We start from the raw sequence: 24,310 nt of genomic DNA, 5'->3' as shown, positions 1-24,310 counted from the left end.
AACGCTGGAGATAGTAGCAGATATCAGATAGATTATATAATAGTAAGACAGTGATTTAGGAACCAGGTTTTAAATTGTAAGACTTTCCAGGGGCAGATGTGGACTATGACCACAATCTATTGATTATGAACTGTAGATTAAAACTGAAGAAACTGCAAAAAGGGGGGAAATTGAGGAGATGGGACCTGGATAAACTGAAGGAACCAGAGGTTGTAGAGAGTTTCAGGAAGAGCATAAAGGAACAATTGACAAGAATGGGGGAAAGACATACAGTAGAAGAAGAATGGATAGCTTTGAGGGATGAAGTGGCGAAGGCAGCAGAGGATCAAGTAGGTAAAAAGGCGAGGGCTAGTAGAAATGCTAGGGTAACAGAAGAAATACTGAATTTAATTGTTGAAAGGAGAAAATATAAAAATGCAGTATATGAAGCAGGCAAAAAGGAATACAAACGTCTCAAAAATGAGATTGACAGTAAGTGCAAAATGGCTAAGCAGGCATGGCTAGAGGGCAAATGTAAGGTTGTAGAGGCTTACCTCACTAGGGGTAAGATAGATACTGCCTACAGGAAAATTAAAGAGACCTTTGGACAAAAGAGAACCACTTGTATGAATATCAAGGGCTCAGATGGAATCCCAGTTCTAAGCAAAGGAGGGAAAGCAGAAAGGTGCAAGGAGTATACAGAGGGGCTAAACAAGGGCGATGTTCTTGAGGACAATATTATGGAAATGGAAGAGGATGTAGATGAAGATGAAATGGGAGATATGATAATGCGTGAAGAATTTGATAGAGCACTGAAAGACCTAAGTCGAAACAAGGCCCCAGGAGTAGATAACATTCCATTAGAACTACTGACAGGCTGGGAGAGCCAGTCCTGACAAAACTCTACCATCTGGTGAGCAAAGTGTATGAGGCAGCGAAATACCCTCAGACTTCAAAAAGAATATAATAATTCCAATCCCAAAGAAAGCAGGCGTTGACAGATGTGAAAATTACCGTACTGTCAGTTTAATAAGTCAGGGCTGCAAAATACTAACGCGAATTCCGTACAGACGAATGGAAAAACTGGTAGACGCTGACCTCGGGGAAAGTCGGTTTGGATTCCGTAGAAATATGGGAACATATGAGGCAATAATGACCCTATGACTTATCTCAGAAGCTAGGTTAAGAAAAGGCAAACCTACGTTTCTAGCATTTGTAGAATTGGAGAAAGCTTTTGACAATGTTGACTGGAATAATCTCTTTGAAATTCTGAAGGTGGCAGGTCTAAAATACAGCGAGCGAAAGATTATTTACAAATTGTACAGAAACCAGATGACAGTTATAAGAGTCGAGGGAAGCAGTGGTTGGGAAGGGAGTGAGACAGGGTTGTAGCCTCTCCCTGATGTTATTCAATCTGTATACTGAGCAAGCAATAAAGGAAACAAAAGAAACATTCGGAGTAGGTATTAAAATCCATAGAGAGGAAATAAAAACTTTAAGGTTCGCCGATGACATTGTAATTCTGTCAGAGACAGCAAAGGACTTGGAAGAGCAGTTAAACGGTATGGACAGTGTCTTGAAGGGAGAATATAAGATGAACATCAACAAAAGCAAAACGAGAATAATGGAATGTAGTCGAAATAAGTCGGGCGATGCTGAGTGAATTAGATTAGGAAATGAGACACTTACAGTAGTAAATGAGTTTTGCTATTTGGGAGCAAAGCAACTGATGGTCTAAGTAGAGAGGATATGAAATGTAGACTGGCAATGGCAAGGAAAGCGTTTCTGAAGAAGAGAAATTTCTTAACATCAAGTATAGATTTAAGTGTCAGGATGTCGTTTCTGAAAGTATTTGTATGGAGTGTAGCCATGTATGGAAGTGAAACATATACGATAAATAGTGTGGACAAGAAGAGAATAGAGGCCTTTGAAATGTGGTGCTACAGAAGAATGCTGAAGATTAGATGGGTAAATCACACAGCTAACAAGGAAGTATTGAATAGGATTGGGGAGAAGTGGAGTTTGTGGCACAATTTGACAAGAAGAAGGGATCTGCTGGTAGGACATGTTCTGAGGCACCAAGTGATCACCAGTTTAGTATTGGAGGACAGCGAGGAAGGCAAAAATCGTAGAGCGAGCCCATGAGATCAATCCACTAAACAGATTCAGAAGGATGTAGGCTGCAGTACGTATTGGGAGATGAAGAAGCTTGCACAGGAAAGAGTAGCATGGAGAGGTGCATTAAACCAGTCTCAGGACTGAAGACCATAACAACATCAACACAAAATAATAAACAAAACACATGAAACATTTACAGTACGTCAAATTGAATACTCAAATAAATCCTGTGAAGGCGAATTTGTCCATAAACTAGCTTGTGACGTTTATGACCAAGTGGTATGTGGAGCCGATTCCTTGCAACGCAAATCTTAAGAGAAACACCCAGCCAAACTAGCATTATTGCTGCTACAGTAGTGTGAACTCAGACAATGAATATGCAAGACAGAACCACGTAAGAAAAGACGGTAACAGGCACGCTCTTCTGGGCTCTAATTATCACAGACCAAAATTCCCTAATCTGCCTGTGCTGCGGACATCCATTACCTAGCTGTCTTCTTAAGTGCGAGGACACGATCTGGCATACCGGAGGCGATGGCTGGTTGCTTCCACGTCCTGTGGTGGTGATGATAATGTCGCGAGTATTGCCCAAAACAAATTATCCTGGTCTGGTTGTTCCAGACTAAAGATTTGCTGTCAATACAAATGCGCCTCTGAGGGAGAAGAAGAAGGCTCGACACACAATCATTGATGCTGAAGTGATTGATTTTAACAAGCGAAGTCACACAGTAACTCCGATACAGACAACTTTAGCCAAAACTGCTCAGGATGGACAACATAGGCCGCTGGTACACAGAACGCCCAATTGCCAACTGTACTCGGAAAGTTACGTTGAACTCGAAACTTCAGCAAGTTCGTCAAACAGTCACAATTAAATGATAGTATATTAGACAGCCAACGGAAGGCAGGCTGCCCAGAGCAGCGAGAGCTCAGTCTTGTAACCTACCCCTACCGAAAGGCGAGTGCCGACTACCTCAAGGGCACCCGCACAAACAGAACATTCACGCCCCCACGACAGTGGGCGTGGTTAAAGATTCCAATCAGCCACTCGAAAACCGGCGGAAAATTCCACTCTGTTGCCGACGCCGTACTATTGCACCAATGGAGATACTTGGCGCCAATTTCTGCGCCGATTTTGCTACGTCACGGAGCTATCCCTTGTGCAAGCCAATCACAGTTATGATTATGCAGAAAACGCGGTAATTTGCCCGCCAAGACTGCCTGGGAACACAATTTATTCCCACGCCTCGCTGGTAACCCACCAGAAAGAGTTTCCACTAAGTTTCTGCGAAGTAACGGAATCTCTAGCCCAGTTGCTCCATCAGGCCCCTGTGGGCGTGTCGCGCCCGCTCTTATGACAATGTCGGCGTCTGGAAAGCATCGACTGGACTCCCTCACACACGTCGGCTTAACCCTTCCAAGCTCAGCAGAACCCACCTGTCACCAGACCACCCGGGTGACGAGAGATGCTGAGTGGGAAGTCCGCGTGTGAAAGAATAGCAACTTTTCACCGTATGCAATTAGAGAGGAAAATCGAATTACTCAGAGTAAGAAAGAAATATGAGAGGGGGCTCATGCCACCTCTCACACGGATTTGATCAGCTAGTCATAGTTCTATTAAAAATTTTAATTCTTGTTATGTGGTAATAAATGTTGTGTATACTTGTGATCTGTATCCAGTTGTGTTGGTTCCTGAGTTTGTTGCTTGGTTATAACAGAACATGAGGTGTCGGTTAACTTCATCTGACCATCTCATCCTCTGTCTCTGTCTTCCTTCTAGAGTGGTTGCAGGAAGCATATCTTTGGATTTAAATCATTCTCTGTGTGGCTAGCAGTGTTGTTACCATTGTGGGCGGGCATAGGGTTCAAGCATCGTCCCCGACCATGACAGCGCTTGTCTGAGGCTTCATTAGTTCTGTCCTGAACCAACTAATCACACTAAAAGGGGGGAATGGGGGTTAGCCCTATTAGTGGTTTGTTCTTTTCGTCGCTTTTTACGACTGGCAGAACATACCGGAGGCCTATTCTTTTCCCAGGCCTCCACGGGTTTTATTATTATTATTTTATTATTTTCATTCCTTTTGTTAATCTTATATTTATTATTACTATTATTGTTATTATTATCATTATTGTTACTACATGACAGTTAGTGACAATTCTTCCCAGCTGGAAAGTGTTTCAGGCGTATTTACAGAAGTGATGCAGATTCCAGACTGTTGTAAGTGTTCTAAGAAACTCAATACTTGCTTCCCTCTGATGTAATCGTTCCCAAAATCCACCAACTTAACAGAGAGTTGCAAATAACTAACTTCCTTTGCTTACAGACAGGCCGGTGATGATGGCAGAGATTAGCGGTGACCTGAGGATGTCTACATGGCTGAAATAATCTGGGAATTACCTGAGAGCCTTTTGACAATGAGCCGATATATAACATGGTGTGGAGAGAATTTACAAGTGTACTGAGAGATGGGTTATATAACATGGTACCTGAATTTCTATGTTGCACAAACAGAAGAAAAGTTGCATATTCCATTTGCCGTGTCCGAAAATCATGCTAAGGTTTCCATTCTTGTACTAAGGTTCTTTTTTAAACGACCCTTGCGTGCAGCGTGATGTCTCGTAAATAAATTTTTCTTTTCAAGTAAAACAGTCTAAGTCGATTGACATTATATAATTTATTACGTTTTGGCTGTTGCCATCATCATATCTGAAAATAAGATTAACCTGAGAAATCATAAAACAAAGTTCACTGTTAGTTGTAATATAACTTACACCCACGACGGTCATCAACTGTCTGGATTCAGATTTTATTGCAATACAATTACCAGATCTACGTTTTGATAGCCCACCTCGGTAGCTGGAGGACCGGCGGCGCAGACTGCTAACTGAAAGGTTCAGGGTACGATTCCCCAGATGTTTGGAGACTGGACGCTGTGTCATCTTAAACTTAGTACTGTCATCGTTGACATGAGAATAGTTTCATGGCGTCAAACAGCAAGTCTAAACCTATGTAACTTTGCATCAGGGAACGGTTTGGCACTAATGAATGCTTTGACATGTCGAAACATACTGTCGTATCTTCCACTGTTGAGATCGCTGTAAGGGACGCCCAGAAAGCCAATTTTGAAATAATAAAATAGTTGTGCTACTTAATTTTTATACATTTACCTTTTGATAACTTGAGAGGTGGCAGGAGCCCCCTCTCATATTTCTATCCTACTCTGAGTAATTCGATTTTCCTCTCTAATTGCATACAGTGAAAAGTTGCTATTCCTTCACACGCGGCCTTCCCACTCAGCGTCTCTCCTCACCCAGGTGGTCTGGTGACAGGAGGGTTCTGCTGAGCTTGGAAGGGTTAAGCCGACAGGTGTGAGGGAGTCGAGTCGATGCTTTCCAGACGCCGACATTGTCATAAGAGCGGGAGCGACACACCCAAAGGGGCCTGACGGAGCGGCTGGGCTAGAGATTCCGTTACTTCGCATAAACTTTGTGAAAACACATTCTGGCGGGCTACCAGTGAGGCGTGGGAATGACTTGCATTCCCAGGCAGTCATGGCGGGAAAATTCCCGCGTTTCCTGCAAAATCATAACTGTGATTGGCTTGCTCAGGGCATAGCTCCGTGACGTAGCAAAATCGGCGCAGAAATTGGCGCCAAGAATGTCCAGTGGTGGAACGGTAGTGCTTTGGTAATAGAGTGGAATTTTCCGCCGGTTTTTCGAGTTGCTGATTGGAACATTTAACCACGGCCACTGTCGTGGGGGCGGGAATGTTCTGTGTTCGACTTGTACAGGTGCTATTGGGAGTGTCGGCTCTCGCCTTTCGGTCGGAATAGGTTACAACACAGAGCTCTCGCTGCTCTGGACAGCCTGCCTTCCGTTGGCTGTCTAATATACTTTCATTTAATTGTAACTGTTTCACGAACTTGCTGAAGTTTCGAGTTCAACGTAACTTTCCAAGTACAGTTGGCAATTGAGCGTTGTGCGTACAAGCGGCCTATGTTGTCCGTCTTGAGCAGTTTTGGCTAAGGTTGACTGTATCAGAGTTACTGTGTGACTTCGCTTGATACAATCAATCACTGTAACGTCAGTGATTGTGTTCGTCTCCCTCAGAGGCGCATTTGTATTGACAGTAAGTCTTTAGTCTGGAACAACCAGACCAGGATAATTTGTTTCGGCCTATACTTGCGACATTATCATCACCACGACGGGATGTCGAAGCTACCAGCCATCGCTTCCGCTACGCCAGATCGTGTCCTTGCAGTTAAGAAGACAGCTTGGTAATGTATGTCGTCATCACCGGCAGATTAGGGAATCTGCCCTGTGATTATCAGAGCTCAGCAGAGCGCGCCTGATCCCGTCTTTCCTTACGTGGTTCTGTCTTGGATGTTCATTGCCTGAGTTCACACTACTGTAGCAGCAATTAATGTTGTGTTGGCTGCGTGTTTCTCTTAAGATTTGAGTTGCAAGGAATTGGCTCCACATACCACTTGGCCATAAATGTCACAATCTAGTTTATGGACAACCTTACCTTCTCAGCATTTATTTGAGTATCCCATTTGATGTATTGTAAATGTTTGATGTGTTTTGTTTACGATTTTGAGTTTAGTCATAATAAATCAAATTTATATTTTGGACAGAACTTTCATTCTGTTAATCGGTAGAGCAACCCTTTCATTTCTCACTACGTTAATGAAACTTTCCTGTATCTAATTAATTTCTATCAAATTAAATTATTTCAGGTGTAAACTCTTTTCTACTCCACTTTCAGGGTCGATTACAGTCAGTTCGCGTTTCTTCTTAATCCATGTTGCAACAGCAAAAGTCGGAGTTAGAAAAGGGGGTTTAGAGCATCATTTCCGTATGAAGATTCAAGAAGAATTTTGTGTTAAATGCACTGCTAGCCCCGGCACCTTGCAAACTGTTTATGTACACACAAGAGCTCTCATTTTTTGTGATTTTAATCATAATTACAAGTATGATAATGATCATATTGGCACTGGCCGAAGCAATATAATGAAATTAAATACACTAAGTGATATTTTATTTTTTGTGATATCATTCTTCTGACTGCTGGATGTATTCCAAACTGCGTCTTCCCTTATAGTTTTTACCCTACACAGTACCTTCCACTACCACAGAGGTTAAACCTTTATGTCTTAACACAACTCCCATCATCTTGTCGCTTCTTTTGTCAGAGTATACCATATGTCTCATTCCATAGGCAATTCTGGGTAGCAACACCTTATTTCTTACCTTGTAAGCCCACTTAGTAGTCGAAACTCTTCTGTAACTCCACATCTCAAATGCTTTGACTCACTTCTATTAAGGTTTCCCACAGACCACGTTTCACTACCGTACTCGAAATGTGGTGTCTCAGAAATTTCTTCCGCAAATTAATGCGTATGTTTGATTACTCTGTTTCTTGTGCCCTCCTTGCACTGGCCGTTATGTTTTATTTTGTTTCCTAGGTAGCAGATTTTCGTAACTTCGTCTAACTTGTCGTCACCAAATTTGATGTCAAGATTCTCGTTACTCTCCTTTCTGCTGCTTCTCATTTCTTTGCACATTTCGGGTTTCCTAATCGATTATCTGTATTCATCGGCTATTCATTACAATTCAGCAGATCCTGTAATTCATCTTGACTAGCAGTGAAGATAGCAATGTTATCAGTGAATCTTATCATTCTTGCTCTTCCTCCGTGAATTTTAATCGAACCTCGAACGTTTCTTATATTTCATTCGTTGCTTTTGCAGTGTACCGACGAGACAGAAGGGGCGAAAGACTGTATCCCTGGCTTAAGGCCTTATTATTACGAACATTTAGTACAGCGTGACTGTTCTTTCTTGGTTATTGTACATCCCACATATTACTCGTCTTTTCCTATAGCCTCTTTCTCTCAAAATATGGAATGTTGTGCACAATATTAAATTGTTCGACAAATCCTGTGAGTATGTCTGGATCCTTTCTTCAAATATTTCTTCCAATAACAAACGGAACGTCAAAAACCACCTCTCTGGTGCATTTCGTCTTCTGATCGTCTTCTAATAGACCCTCAGTTTTCTTGCTCATTCTTCTGCATATGATGCTTGTTAGCAGCTTGGTAGCATGAGCCGTTTAGCCGATTATGCAACAGTCCTTTTACTTGTCGACCCTTGATGTGCGTGAATGATGTACTTCCGAAACTTTGGTGGTATTTCGCTGTAGATATAATTTCTAGGTTCTGAGTCACCTACTCATATTGTATACCAATTGCGTATGAAAAAAGCAAAATTTTAAATTATGAAAAAGTCATACCTTATATCACATATTTTTTCTCTTAAAAAAATTAAAAATTTAGTTTATTTTGTACTTAACTTATTTACAGTTAGAGTGGGTGACTCAGTTTTCATTACCTTACGTTTTCCTTACATTCCCCTTTCATTAAACGAATTCCTTTATTATAAAAACTATTTTTATATATAAATTTCTGATACTTTTATTTTAAAAAATAATTTGGGCATAAATGAAGATTTAATAAGACACTACTAAGATCTGACTCATTTGTGAAAAAATATCTGTGTCAGCGTAGCAGTGAGTAGGATTAATAATGTTAATTAAACTAAAAGTTCCAAATGATAAAATTTCTCATTTTCTTTAATGCAGTGTATCTGTTTAATCTGTGCTTCTTCAAAAAAAAAAAAAAAAAAAAAAAAAAAAACTGAAAATCACAGTTATTAATTTCAAATATCTATCTATCGAAACAATCTTAAAGTGATTATTAAGTTAATTACAGATTTTTTCTTCATATCTGCTATCCAAAATTTGCATTTGTTACTGTTTTCCATATGTCCCTTTCCTTAGGCAAATATTACCGAATTTCATTATAAATAAGAGGCCACTGAATTTTCATAATTTGTGAATAATCAGAGCTACAAATGGTCACTAAGTGTTATAAACTGGAAGACATATGTGACAACTCACAACTGATAATATTAAAACAAATGTTTAAGGAAATTATATTGTGATTGACTAACAACTGTAGAAGATCATGATTAATGAACTACATTTAATTTAGTTGCGGATGGTATATCACAAAAGCTACTGCTCAACTTTCAGTCTTTAAGACCAGGTATAAATCTAATGTCTGTATATCAGAAGAGCAACGTAGAAGAAGGGCAAGAACAAGAACTGTTACGCCCCTAATAGACACTACTTAGACGACTGAAACTGAATTAAGAGACACTATAAAAAATACGATGCTCATTCAAATGGGTATGCGTACAATCGAGGATTGCCAAGGTACATATATAACAGTAGTGTAGTGATAACAGGGCTACTTATAGGTACAGTTTTTGTAAGCTGTAAAACCTGGAGCTCTTCCGAGGAAACCAATAAAAGCTGTAGTACTTTAAACCGAAAAGTAGTCACTTATGACTTCAGTTATATTCCTCGATCATTATTTAATTATATTTTCAAAACTCTGTTTTATTCCTTCATAATATATTTACAATAGTTCCTGGCAATCCTTATCACCATGTACACTGCCCGACAAAAATGTGATGCACATAGAAAACGTAGCCACATGAAAGTATAACTTACACGTACACACATGTGACGTACATGAAATTGATTAGAGTTGCAATTCTCCGCAACTGTTAAAATGGCCACCAAAGTGTATTATTGTTGCTACCAGGAGTGGGAGGGTGTATACGGTGCGTGAACAGCGTCAGATCCTGAGTGATCTCTGTGAAAGACTCGGAAATTCCGTGTACTTGGGTGGGACAGCATTGTCAGTGCCTGACAGTGATCCAAAGAGGTGTCGTGGATCTCCATTTGGACGGCTGTGGAATCGTGCAGTATAAAGACTCATGCAGTAACCTAAAATGGCGGCGAGTGAATAACATGCGTTAGCTTGGCTCGCAAGTTTACGTGAAATCTGGAGGTGTTTTAAGCAGTTAGGCTAGTCTACATATACTGAACCAGCGCATCTACTGCCACGTGTCGTATTTTATATCACATACTGAGCACCAATTACACGGAATCGCACTTAAAATGGAAAATCGCCGAACAACGCGCAGTGCAGCCAACGGCCAGGCCGGAGACAGCGCAGGCGTGGAGTCTACACCGGGAGTTGCGGCCGCTCCGCCCGGCATCGCTGACGTCTCCGCACTCGTGAAGGCAGAGGTGAGTGCCGCGCTGCAGGCTAAGGAGACGCTGGGGCTCGTTGTTCAAGTCATCACTGATTCTGTCACTGCAGCAGTGGCGGACAAAATACAGAAATCTCTGGAGGCGAATGCGAGCGATATCCGTGCACTGGACAAAAAAATGTTCAAATGTGTGTGAAATCTTATGGGACTTAACTGCTAAGGTCATCAGTCCCTAAGCTTACACACTACTTAACCTAAATTATCCTAAGGACAAACACACACAGCCATGCCCGAGGCAGGACTCGAACCTCCGCCAGGACCAGCCACACAGTCCATGACTGCAGCGCCCCAGACCGCTCGGCTAACCACGCGCGGCTGCACTGGACACATCGTTAAAAGCAAGCGAGGAGAAAGCACGATTGCTCGAAAAGAAATTGATCGAGAAGTCGTACGAGCTCCGACAATATCAGAGACGCAATAATCTCAGACTGTTCAGCATTCCAGAGAGCAGCAGAGAGAACACAGATGAACTTGTGATAAACCTTGTCGAAGAAAAGCTAGGCGTGCAGGTGACTGTGACATTGACAGCAGTGGGCTGTAGGTCACCAGGTTCTACAAAACCAAAACCTATAATAGTGAAATCTGTGTCCTATAGGAAAAGATCTCAAATCTTCAAAGAAGAATCTCGTGAAGTCGGGTCTGACAGTAGGCGAGGATCTGAAAGACTAAACATTTTGAAGAGCGCGATTTCGAAATTTGGGCTACTGAACGTATGGACAAATGACGGCAGGGTAATGGCTAAGACCGAAAACGGAAAGAGAACAATTTTCAGTGTTAATGAACTCGAAAGCCTGTGCTTTACAAGCTAAATAATGCCTAATATTCCTGCCACTAACCTGTATGTTTATATTGTTTACACTGTCAAGCATAACTTAACTAATGTATTATCAAATTTTTCGTTTCTCCACGTAACTATTTTTTATCTCTAATTGTTTTCTCATGTCATTTTGTTATTTATTACATAAGGTAGTCTCACTTCCATCTTTAATTAGCAACCCACCATCATACTTTAGTTGTTATCCTCATAAGTGCAGTTGTCACGTACTGTACTAAATACATCCGACAACCATGTAGATAAACAAGAGGAATATATGTTCATAGAGATCAAATCCCTTAACAGAAAGTGCTTAATATGTGTCCTTTACAAAGCTCCTAAAGTAGGTGTGTTCGCCTGCTTCGAAACTACCCTCTCTAGTCTGGAATCGTCATATGAATATGTAATTATAGCAGGTGACACTAACATTAATTTTCTGCGCAATAGTCCAGCCACTGGGAAATTTAAGAGGATGCTTTCTTCCTCAAATATGACGCTACTTCAGCTGGCACCTACTCATCACACGACTACCAGTCACACTTTCATAGATATATTCGCAACGAAATCTCCAAACAGAATAATCCGCACCTCTCAAATATCTGCGCATGGCATGTCTGTCCATGACATAATTTTCATGACGTATTCACTAGAATGTCCTAAAAAGAAACAAAAACTGTCTACATACTGAGACTTCAAACGCATAAATTTGCCCAACTCGAAACTGAGGCACAAGATATACACTCCTGGAAATTGAAATAAGAACACCGTGAATTCATTGTCCCAGGAAGGGGAAACTTTATTGACACATTCCTGGGGTCAGATGCATCACATGATCACACTGACAGAACCACAGGCACATAGACACAGGCAACAGAGCATGCACAATGTCGGCACTAGTACAGTGTATATCCACCTTTCGCAGCAATGCAGGCTGCTATTCTCCCATGGAGACGATCGTAGAGATGCTGGATGTAGGCCTGTGGAACGGCTTGCCATGCCATTTCCACCTGGCGCCTCAGTTGGACCAGCGTTCATGCTGGACGTGCAGACCGCGTGAGACGACGCTTCATCCAGTCCCAAACATGCTCAATGGGGGACAGATCCGGAGATCTTGCTGGCCAGGGTAGTTGACTTACACCTTCTAGAGCATGTTGGGTGGCACGGGATACACGCGGACGTGCATTGTCCTGTTGGAACAGCAAGTTCCCTTGCCGGTCTAGGAATGGTAGAACGATGGGTTCGATGACGGTTTGGATGTACCGTGCACTATTCAGTGTCCCCTCGACGATCACCAGTGGTGTACGGCCAGTGTAGGAGATCGCTCCCCACACCATGATGCCGGGTGTTGGCCTTGTGTGCCTCGGTCGTATGCAGTCCTGATTGTGGCGCTCACCTGCACGGCGCCAAACACGCATACGACCATCATTGGCACCAAGGCAGAAGCGACTCTCATCGCTGAAGACGACACGTCTCCATTCGTCCCTCCATTCACGCCTGTCGCGACACCACTGGAGGCGGGCTGCACGATGTTGGGGCGTGAGCGGAAGACGGCCTAACGGTGTGCGGGACCGTAGCCTAGCTTCATGGAGACGGTTGCGAATGGTCCTCGCCGATACCCCAGGAGCAACAGTGTCCCTAATTTGCTGGGAAGTGGCGGTGCGGTCCCCTACGGCATTGCGTAGTATCCTACGGTCTTGGCGTGCATCCGTGCGTCGCTGCGGTCCGGTCCCAGGTCGACGGGCACGTGCACCTTCCGCCGACCACTGGCGACAACATCGATGTACTGTGGAGACCTCACGCCCCACGTGTTGAGCAATTCGGCGGTACGTCCACCCGGCCTCCCGCATGCCCACTATACGCCCTCGCTCAAAGTCCGTCAACTGCACATACGGTTCACGTCCACGCTGTCGCGGCATGCTACCAGTGTTAAAGACTGCGGTGGAGCTCCGTATGCCACGGCAAACTGGCTGAGACTGACGGCGGCGGTGCACAAATGCTGCGCAGCTAGCGCCATTCGACGGCCAACACCGCGGTTCCTGGTGTGTCCGCTGTGCCGTGCGTGTGATCATTGCTTGTACAGCCCTCTCGCAGTGTCCGGAGCAAGTATGGTGGGTCTGACACACCGGTGTCAGTGTGTTCTTTTTTCCATTTCCCGGAGTGTAGTTTGGGGGATGACCTCTACTCCCCTCATGGAAATAAACGACGAACTCCAGGATTTCACTAACAAAATTACTCAACTATATGACAAATATGCTCCAACAAAGACCAGAAAAGTAAAAAGGAAACCTGCACCTTGGCTGACTGATGAACTAAAACAGCTCATGAATCTCAGAGACTCTGCACATCGAGCATACAAGATACACCCTACACCTGAAAATCATACTGTATAAAAGCAGAAACGGAACATAGTCAGGCAAGCAGTGAGAAACGCTAAGCTCAGGCATGCCCGTACATTAGCTGACAATAGATCTAGACCAGCTACCCTGTGGAAAAATCTCCGTAGGCCGCTCTCAGGAACATTCGCGACGTCTGTAACTGGTCATGAATGCCTGTGTCCGATATATCTGTGACGTTCGACTTTTTGATCACATTTCACCAGCATATGCAAAACTGTCCTGGTTGCGTGCAGACAAATGCAGAGATTTCTATACACTCTGTCTCATCTACTGCCTTATAAATGTACACTGTCCCTCATATCTCTCCTCGTCCTTAACCTTTATGTCGGAACAACATGACAGAAACACACGTTCCCATCATAATAAAATCCTCTCCGTTCCACTGCATCGCACAGTCACCTTCTCCGAGCCCTGTACAGTAGCGGGAACCCGACTCTGGAGTAACCTCCCTCGTTATGTTAGACAACTTAAAAACATGTCCGGCTTCAAAAAACAGTTAATGACGTATCTACTTAAGCGACAGTAATGCTCTGTACATGAATGCACTTCTCCCCATTACTTCCTTCTTTCCCTCTCCTTATATATCCCTTCCCCAAAACTCGCTATACTAGTAAACATCTACTTTACACACCAAGATATTAATGTACATCTGCACAAATCTTCATAACTATTGCCAGTTTTTCTCATGTTTATCAATATTATTAGATTTTTTTACTGTTATTATTATTGCTTTTATCATAGCACTTGTAAAAATACTGCCAATATTTACTTTATTAGGTCTTAGTCATTACTCTTTATTCATATTGTCACTAGAGTAATCGTAATCTAATTTTCTTGTCTAAACTATTGTCATGGTGTAACTCTGATGTGTGAAATGCTGCATGTGTGGAACACTGGTCCGATGCAAGAGAGGGCCTGATGGCCCTAATCTGATCAGGTTATAAACAAATTTAAGAAAAATTATTTGACTGTGACAATAGCCGCCTTTACTCTGCATAGTAAAGAGAGGGCAGGCATACGTTTTGTAAGGTTCCAGTCGACTACACCTTGACCACGGTAGGGGGAATCGCCGTACTGTACACCGAGTACACCATAACCCAATCGTATCTACGCCTGCCATTCGAGAACGAGTGAAAATCCCTGCAAAAACCTGTGTCATTATGCACCATTGATCAGAGACTAGCATCAGCCGGAGTACAGAATTACCGTCCTGTGGGTGGGCTGCCGTTAACACCACGTTGCAGAAGTGGTACCGGGAAACGTGGACTAGTGATGGATGGCGTCGCATTGTGCTCAGCGATGAGTCGCGGTTCTACGCTACCCCGGATCACCAGCGTCGGCGAGTGTGGCTGGGAAGAAGTCCCATTCTTCCAAAGTACTGGAGACGCGCAATGGTGACACTCATGGCGTCATGGTTTGGTGAGCCATAGAGTGCGATTTCAGGTCATGTCTGGTAGTGGTTCAAGGAACTATGATAGCACATTCGGATATCACGGATAACCTGCATCGTGATGTATTACTTCTCCTGCGACGGCATACTGCATTTGTAAACAGGACAAAGTTCGTACAGTTGTCCCAAGTGTCTCTATGAAGAGTGTCGATGATGTTGAGGTGCAGCCCCAGATCTGTCCTCGGCAGGACATCTGTGGGACCGGCATCCCAGGGCCATTACCCATGTCCTTAAGGAACATCTTACAAGGTTTGCCTCAGGAGACGATGCACAAACTTTGTGACACCCTTCCCACTACATGCATCATGGCCAGAAAGGGTGAAACGTCATACTTACGAGGGTCATTCAATAGTTAAAGCGACAAACTGATCTGGAGAAAAAAGCGTTTATTTTCACGAAACAATAATTTTTCTCCTGTTCAACAAAATCCCATTGAACATACACTCCTGGAAATGGAAAAAAGAGCACATGGACACCGGTGTGTCAGACCCACCATACTTGCTCCGGACACTGCGAGAGGGCTGTACAAGCAATGATCACACGCACGGCACAGCGGACACACCAGGAACCGCGGTGTTGGCCGTCGAATGGCGCTAGCTGCGCAGCATTTGTGCACCGCCGCCGTCAGTGTCAGCCAGTTTGCCGTGGCATACGGAGCTCCATCGCAGTCTTTAACACTGGTAGCATGCCGCGACAGCGTGGACGTGAACCGTATGTGCAGTTGACGGACTTTGAGCGAGGGCGTATAGTGGGCATGCGGGAGGCCGGGTGGACGTACCGCCGAATTGCTCAACACGTGGGGCGTGAGGTCTCCACAGTACATCGATGTTGTCACCAGTGGTCGGCGGAAGGTGCACGTGCCCGTCGACCTGGGACTGGACCGCAGCGACGCACGGATGCACGCCAAGACCGCAGGATAATACGCAGTGCCGTAGGGGACCGCACAGCCACTTCCCAGCAAATTAGGGACACTGTTGCTCCTGGGGTTTCGGCGAGGACCATTCGCAACCGTCTCCATGAAGCTGGGCTACGGTCCCGCACACCGTTAGGCCGTCTTCCGCTCACGCCCCAACATCGTGCAGCCCGCCTCCAGTGGTGTCGCGACAGGCGTGAATGGAGGGACGAATGGAGACGTGTCGTCTTCAGCGATGAGAGTGGCTTCTGCCTTGGTGCCAATGATGGTCGTATGCGTGTTTGGCGCCGTGCAGGTGAGCGCCACAATCAGGACTGCATACGACCGAGGCACACAGGGCCAACACCTGGCATCATGGTGTGGGGAGCGATCTCCTACACTGGCCGTACACCACTGGTGATCGTCGAGGGGACACTGAATAGTGCACGGTACATCCAAACCGTCATCGAACCCATCGTTCTACCATTCCTAGACCGGCAAGGGAACTTGCTGTTCCAACAGGACAATGCACGTCCGCATGTATCCCGTGCCACCCAACGTGCTCTAGAAGGTGTAAGTCAACTACCCTGGCCAGCAAGATCTCCGGATCTGTCCCCCATTGAGCATGTTTGGGACTGGATGAAGCGTCGTCTCACGCGGTCTGCACGTCCAGCACGAACGCTGGTCCAACTGAGGCGCCAGGTGGAAATGGCATGGCAAGCCGTTCCACAGGACTACATCCAGCATCGTTACGATCGTCTCCATGAGAGAATAGCAGCCTGCATTGCTGCGAAAGGTGGATATACACTGTACTAGTGCCTACATTGTGCATGCTCTGTTGCCTGTGTCTATGTGCCTGTGGTTCTGTCAGTGTGATCATGTGATGTATCTGACCCCAGGAATGTGTCAATAAAGTTTCCCTTCCTGGGACAATGAATTCACGGTGTTCTTATTTCAATTTCCAGGCGTGTATATGCTCTTGTTCCAACGGGCTACAAGCTTTTCTATTCCGGCTGCAAGGAAATCTTTATCTCGATGTTTGAACCAATTTCCCACAAACTTTTTCACGTCCTCGTTGTCCTCGAACCTCTTCCCACGTAATGCCTCCTTCAGTGCACCAAACAAATGTAAATTACTGGGTGCTAAATCAGGAGTGCAAGGGAGATGAGGCAGTACTTCCCAGCCCATTCTGTCGATGGTTTCACGGGTTAATTGAGCAATATGAGGAGTTTCGTTGTCTTGCCGGAGAATCACACCTCTATTCGGAGATCCACGACATCTCTCCCTCATGGCTTGCTTCGCCTTGTTTAAAAGCAGATCCGATTAGTATTGGGTGCTCATTTTACGCTGCCCTTGAGATAATCATAAAAAAATGGACCTTCAGCATCCCAAAACACTGTCAACATGACTTCTCCTGCTGATGCTTGAGTTTTGAATTTTTTCTTGCCGGGTGAGTTCGTGTGCTTCTACTCCACGCTTTGTCTTTTTGATTCTGGCTCATAATAGTTAGTCCAAGTTTGATTACAACTTAAAATTTTCTTGAGGAAGTGCTCACCTTCACTTTCATAACGTTCCTTTAGCTCTGTGCGCACTCAACCATCTTCCCTTGTGTAGCCTCGTCAACTCCTTTGGGACCCATCTTGCACATGTTTTGCAGTACTTCAGCTTGTTACAGAAAATGTTATGACCATTACTAACTTTAACCTTATAAACTATCATTTCCACAGTCACACCGCGGTCGGCACGAATAAAGTCATCAATTCGACTTTCAAGTGAGGGAGCTGAAACTACAACTGGTCAGTCAAAACTGTGTTCGTCAGTCACTGAGTAGCGACCATTTTTGAACTGCTCTATCCACGTATAAAAATTTGAACGATTTGTACAACCTTCAAATAAACGTTAGACATTATACACGATATATTCACTGGTTCCTCGCCTTCAGCAAGTAAAAAACGAATAACAGAACCTTGTTCAACTAATGTGGTCGCTTCAAGCAGACTCGCCATCTTGAAATGTATTTTTGAGGTTATAAACAAGACTATGTTGTTACATCAGCTGATCAGGGTTCATCCCAGTTATGCCAACTTAAAGCCGTACTGGTACCAAACTCGCCCTACGAACACTTTTTACCCCAGACCAATTTTTCTCTTCACTTATTAAATGTCCCTCCTCAAATGTACTCATAGTGCCAAGTTCTTCGTAAAAACCAACTGAACTTTGTAATTACTGAAATGAAATCACAACTTAACCTGTGGAGTTTCATTTTGTTTCCTCAGTGCAATATGCATGTTGCACGTTTTCTGTGACGCAAGTGGTATACTACAAAGTATTCTATGTTATCATATCAGACAACAAGTCCGAACTCAATGGAAGTAAACCGAATTCAATTCAGTTGACTATTACTGATTTGTCCCCACCTATCAGTTTCTTGTTTGGACGGCTCAAGAATGCTACCCACGAAACACACTCCCACATATTTCCAGAAAAAAATAAAAAGCGAATGAGGTTTGCATCACTTCCTCACTAACGGTTACATTCTACGATGTATTCAATTAGATTAATCGCATATTTGGGGCCACTTACAAAAACTTTTCTACCTTAGTCATTTTTCCATAAGGCTGTATTACTTTGTAAACTCTCCATAGTTACCAGATTGTTACCAAAGTTTACAAAAGGTTATTAGCAATACATAACATCTAGGTTAAAAAAAATGAAAAGCCATTATCCGGCGAACTACTAACAACTCTTAAATGGAGCTACGAGCTGTCTGAAAGAAGACTGAATGAGGAGCCACTTCGGTTCGAAACGTGTTTTGAGTAAAGAGAGCGCCAAACGCGAAAATGCGACGTGTATTCTAATAACAATGGAGCTCTGACAAAAGTTGGCATCGTATAAAGGAGGAAGCTTAAGAGATTCAGTAAACGTCTGTTGTTAATGAATAGCGGAAGCGTTCCATGTTTATATTAAACACGGAAGCGGAATCCCCTTTTAAATGAGCCGTATTGCCAACTAAGTCGAGAAGCAAACCGTTCCACCGCGCCGCGCCGGGATAACGTGGCCGCCATTTGTGTGACGTATCACCGCCCAGATGTAAAGCATTTTTATGCAAAGCAGCGCCGGCGCTCGTGAATTCCGACCCGTTCGTTAGGGAGGAGGGAGTGAAAAGAAGGGCCAGCAGCTAATCCCGTAGCAGCGGCCGTCTGCGGTCCACCCCCGACAAAGGCGCCGTCTCCCGCACCCCCGCAACCACCGACGCCACCGCTAATGAGCAGCCCCTGTACTCTACACGTAAGCGTACAAAAGAGCCTCCCGTGTTTTGGCAGAAGACGTTCTCGCTCAAACTGTAAATTTAGTAAGAGAAAAAACGTACGAGCGTAGTCTGATTAATAAGGTACCAGTCTAGCCCATTCCACTGTACATCGAGTTGTTTATTCTTAAAACTCTGAAGCAAACTGGGCGTAGATTTCGTTACGAGACACTTTTCAAATAGACAAGTACCGCATCTCTGAATGTACGAGGGTAGAGTTTGAGTGTGGCCCCGCAAATTAGGGGTTACCACGGGGTTTTATTCTTTGTCCGTTGCTTTTCCTCGTATATATCAAAGATTGGCCTCTATACATGCCAAACGGCTAAATAATTTTTCTCTCTGCAGATGACACAAGTTTTATTTCAAAATACAGAGCGTGTAACATAATTAACGTACCTAATAAGGCAGTTATTCACACTGCCACATGACTGATAGTGTCGCAGAAGAAGCGAGTAGCACTGTGGTGTAGTGGTTATGATGCTAAACTGTTGCATGGAGGATCGTGAGATCTACAACGGAATTTCCTTTTCCTAAAAGTATTAGAGATGTGAGAAGTTTCCTCGGATTATGTTCTTACTACCGTCGTTTTATCGAAGACTTTTGTACCAAAGCCAGGCCACTCCAAGAGTTGTTAAAATCTGCTGCTAAATTTATCTGGGGTGGTGCTCATTCTTTCAATGTGCTGCGACAAGCTCTGACGACTGACCCTGTACTTGGTCTGTATGATGAGAGAGCACTTACAGAACCACACACAGATGCCAGTGGGTATAGGATCGGTCTGTTCTGGCGCAGATTTCGGATGGAAAAGAGAAGGTTATAGCCTATGCTTCTAGGACACTTACAAAAGCCGAGAGAAACTACTCAACTACAGGAACAGAACGTTTTGCTGTGATCTGGGCCATATGCAAATTTCTACAGTATCTCTATGGAAGGCCATTCACAGTTGTTACATACCATGATTCACTTTGTTGGGTGACAGGTCTTACGGATCCAACAGGACGACTAGCCAGGTGGGCACTACGTCTTCAAGAGCATGACATTACCATAGTGTACAAAAGTGGAAGAAAACACCAACATGCCCACTGTCCCTCAAGAAACACTGTGCAAGACCATCAAGACTTTGATGAAGATAGTGACTGACTCGCTGCACTCCAGGATATTTCTGCTGAGCAGGAAAAGGACGCCAAGATACCTCAATTAATGCGTGGCTTAAATCGGTCAGAGGATGTGAAGGACAATTTAAGGTAGTTAATGGATTACTTTGAAAGAAAAACTTTGATCCATTTGGAAATAGGTGGCTACCAGTGATTCCTAAACACATGCACTTAGATGTTCTACATAAATTCCATGACACACCTGAGGCCGGACATTTAGGATTTATTAAGACATACGGTAGAATCCGCAAGAGATTTTTCTGGCCAGGTATATTTAGGAGTGTCCGTCACTATGTGTCGCACTATCGAGAGTGCCAGAGGAGAAAGGCAGTTCCTTTGAAACCACGTGGCCGACTCATACCTATTCCACCAGCCGAAACGCCTTTCCAGCGTGTTGGGATTGATCTCCTCAGACGATTTCCAACGTCTGCTAGTGGCAATAGATGGATTATAGTCTTCACCGAGTATCTGACACTCTGTGCCATTACAAAAGCCATGAGAACAGCCGAAGTGTTTGAGGTAGCCAAGTTCATTGTGGAAGACATTGTATTAAAACACGGTGCCCAAGGTCGTTAATTACGGATCGAGGGAAAGTTTTTCAATCGAATCTTGTGACAGAGATAAGCCGTCGCTGCAACATTACTCATCACATGACGACTACCTACCATCCGAAAACTAACGGGCTTACTGAAGGCCTTAATAAAACATTTGCCGACCTGCTATCAATGTTGGTCAATGTTGAGCAGAGCAACTGGGATGAGGTGCTACCTTTCGTGACGTTTGCCTACAACACCGTCAAACAAAACACCACAGGATTTACGCCAATTACCTAACATCTAAGAGCATCAGCCTTGAAATCAGGAAAAGATTTTTGATATCATATGTGTGGAGTGTGGCATGCTATGGGTGTGAAACATGGACTCTCGGGACAGAGGAAGACCAGAAGCTAAACTCTTTTGAAATGTGGTGCTATAGACGCATGCTCAAAATAAAATGTATCGACAAGGGCACAAACTAAGTGGTTCTGGAAAGAGCAGGTGAGAAGAAAAGCTTCTGGAGTTTCATTGTTAAAAGAAGAGTGCAATTTACAGGCCATCTATTAAGACATAAAGGACTCCTGAACACAATCATAGAGGGATATGTCGAGGGAAAAAGACCAAGAGGAAGACCACGACTGAGGTACATGGATCAAATCGTGAAAGATGTGGGATGTAACACCTATAAAGAAATGAAGAGAAAAGCTGAAAGACGCATAGAAGGGAGACAAGCTGCCATAGTAGCTGTTGCAAACCAATCCTTGGATTGACAACTACAGAAGAACCTGGTGCATGGACGTGAAGCGACTACGACGACGGACACTGTATTTCCGTTACATCCTGATGACATGGACGACGACTACATCGGCCAGGTGTCAACCAGAGCTGAGGAAGCTCGGCAGTTAGCGCTTCTCCGTACGCTGTAGGCTCAAGAAAACTATCACCGAAGGTACGACGCGAGCCACAGACCTGTTGTTTACCAGTCTGGTCACCTCGTCTGGATCTTCACTCCTGTTCGGAAGATTGGTCTCTCTGAGAAGCTGCTCAGGCGCTACATTGGACCGTATAAGGTTGTAAGACAGTTTTCTGATGTTACTTATGAAGCTGAAGATTCAGACCCCGACACAAGACAGGGAATTATCAGAGATGCGGTCAACGTCCATCGAATGAAGCCCTGGAAGGATACAGCAACCCAGGGTAAATTCGAAGCTGCAGCGACAGGTAACAAGCGAAAAGGTAACGAAGAACGTAGCGGCAAAAGAAGATCTAAGAATATCACCGCCAGGGTGAGCATCAGTCATCGGATGTCGGAGTATGCAGAACCGATGACTCGTTCCCGGACTAGGACGACGTGAAACCGAGACGCTGTTATCTTAATGAGGGAGCAATGTCGCAGTAGAAGGTGAGGAGCACCGTGGTGTAGTGCTTATGATATAAAACTCTTTTGTGAAGGGTAGTGAGTTCAAAACTCACCTGCAATGTGCAATTTTAATTTCTATATTCGGTTCGAGTACATTCTGGAAGCATCCACAAATGTCAAGCATCATTTTACTGGTCTGTTCTGTAGCTTTATATATATTGTATGTGTCCTGGCCGGAGACAGCTCGCTGCACGCACTTGTATGTGCAAGTGCTGAATAAACCTTCGTTAAGTGAAGTTAGTGTTCGTCATTCATCTAATTACACCGTCTTATATGCGACAATAAAACAGTTTGACCATTAATTGAAACAAAACACAAAGCGTATACTTTCTGGCATGGAACTTTTGCAAAAGCAGCTGTTGAAACTGTCAATGAAGTCGACCATTTTAAATTCTTAAGACGGGATAGATATAGGACTGCGTTGGAAGTTTCACAGTCAAGATATTGTGTAAAAACTGAATGTAGCTATATTAAGTCTGAGAATGACCTAGACTGTGTCTAGCACTGAAACACTAAGGCTTGTACAGTTTGCTTCATTTCGCCCTACTGGTGTTACACATGCTCAAAAGATTTAGGACGACGTTACTTCGTGTGTCTTCCATACCCCATTGAGCAGTAGTTGAGGACTGGCTTGTTACCAGATTATACCTTTATCTTTCACAAATTACGTACGAAGCTAAGCATTATTAGATCGTAGATCGATTGGATACAAAGAACTCTAATGTCGAGCAGTTGTCGAAAACAAAGCTGAAACAATCGTTAATCCGCCCCTCCTGGGTGGTTTTCGTTGGACTTGGAGAGCTTCAGTATTGTGTACATACAGGGTGCTTCAAAAATGACCGGTATATTTGAAACGGCAATACAAACTAAACGAGCAGCGATAGAAATACACCGTTTGTTGCAATATGCTTGGGACAACAGTACATTTTCAGGCAGACAAACTTTCGAAATTACAGTAGCTACAATTGTCAACAACAGATGGCACTGCGGTCTGGGAAACTCTATAGTACGATATTTTTCCACATATCCACCATGCGTAGCAATAATATGGCGTAGTCTCTGAATGAAATTACCCGAAACCTTTGACAACGTGTCTGGCGGAATGGCTTCACATGCAGATGAGATGTACTGCTTCAGCTGTTCAATTGTTTCTGGATTCTGGCGGTACACCTGGTCTTTCAAGTGTCCCCACAGAAAGAAGTCACAGGGGTTCATGTCTGGCGAATCCACGCCGTCTCCTGTATGTTTCGGATAGCCCAAAGCAATCACACGATCATCGAAATATTCATTCAGGAAATTAAAGACGTCGGCCGTGCGATGTGGCCGGGCACCATCTTGCATAAACCACGAGGTGTTCGCAGTGTCGTATAAGGCAGTTTGTACCGCCACAAATTCACGAAGAATGTCCAGATAGCGTGATGTAGTAATCGTTCCGGATCTGAAAAATGGGCCAATGATTCCTTTGGAAGAAATGGCGGCCCAGACCAGTACTTTTTGAGGATGCAGGGACGATGGGACTGCAACATGAGGCTTTTCGGTTCCCCATATGCGCCAGTTCTGTTTATTGACGAAGCCGTCCAGGTAAAAATAAGCTTCGTCAGTAAACCACATGCTGCCCACATGCATATCGCCGTCATCAATCCTGTGCACTATATCGTTAGCGAATGTCTCTCGTGCAGCAATGGTATCAGCGCCGAGGGGTTGCCGCGTTTGAATTTTGTATGGATAGAGGTGTAAACTCTGGCGCATGAGACGATACGTGGACGTTGGCGTCATTTGGACCGCAGCTGCAACACGGCGAACGGAAACTCGAGGCCGCTGTTGGATCACCTGCTGCACTAGCTGCGCGTCGCCCTCTGTGGTTGCCGTACGCGGTCGCCCTACCTTTCCAGCACGTTCATCCGTCACGTTCCCAGTCCGTTGAAATTTTTCAAACAGATCCTTTATTGTATCGCTTTTCGGTCCTTTGGTTACATTAAACCTCCGTTGAAAACTTCGTCTTGTTGCAACAACACTGTGTTCTAGGCGGTGGAATTCCAACACCAGAAAAATCCTCTG

The sequence above is a fragment of the Schistocerca nitens genome, chromosome 7 (assembly GCF_023898315.1).
Source record: "Schistocerca nitens isolate TAMUIC-IGC-003100 chromosome 7, iqSchNite1.1, whole genome shotgun sequence".
Classification (NCBI taxonomy): Eukaryota; Metazoa; Arthropoda; class Insecta; order Orthoptera; family Acrididae; genus Schistocerca; species Schistocerca nitens.
The sequence above is the reverse complement of the archived record's forward strand: the minus strand, read 5'-3'. Positions refer to the sequence as shown.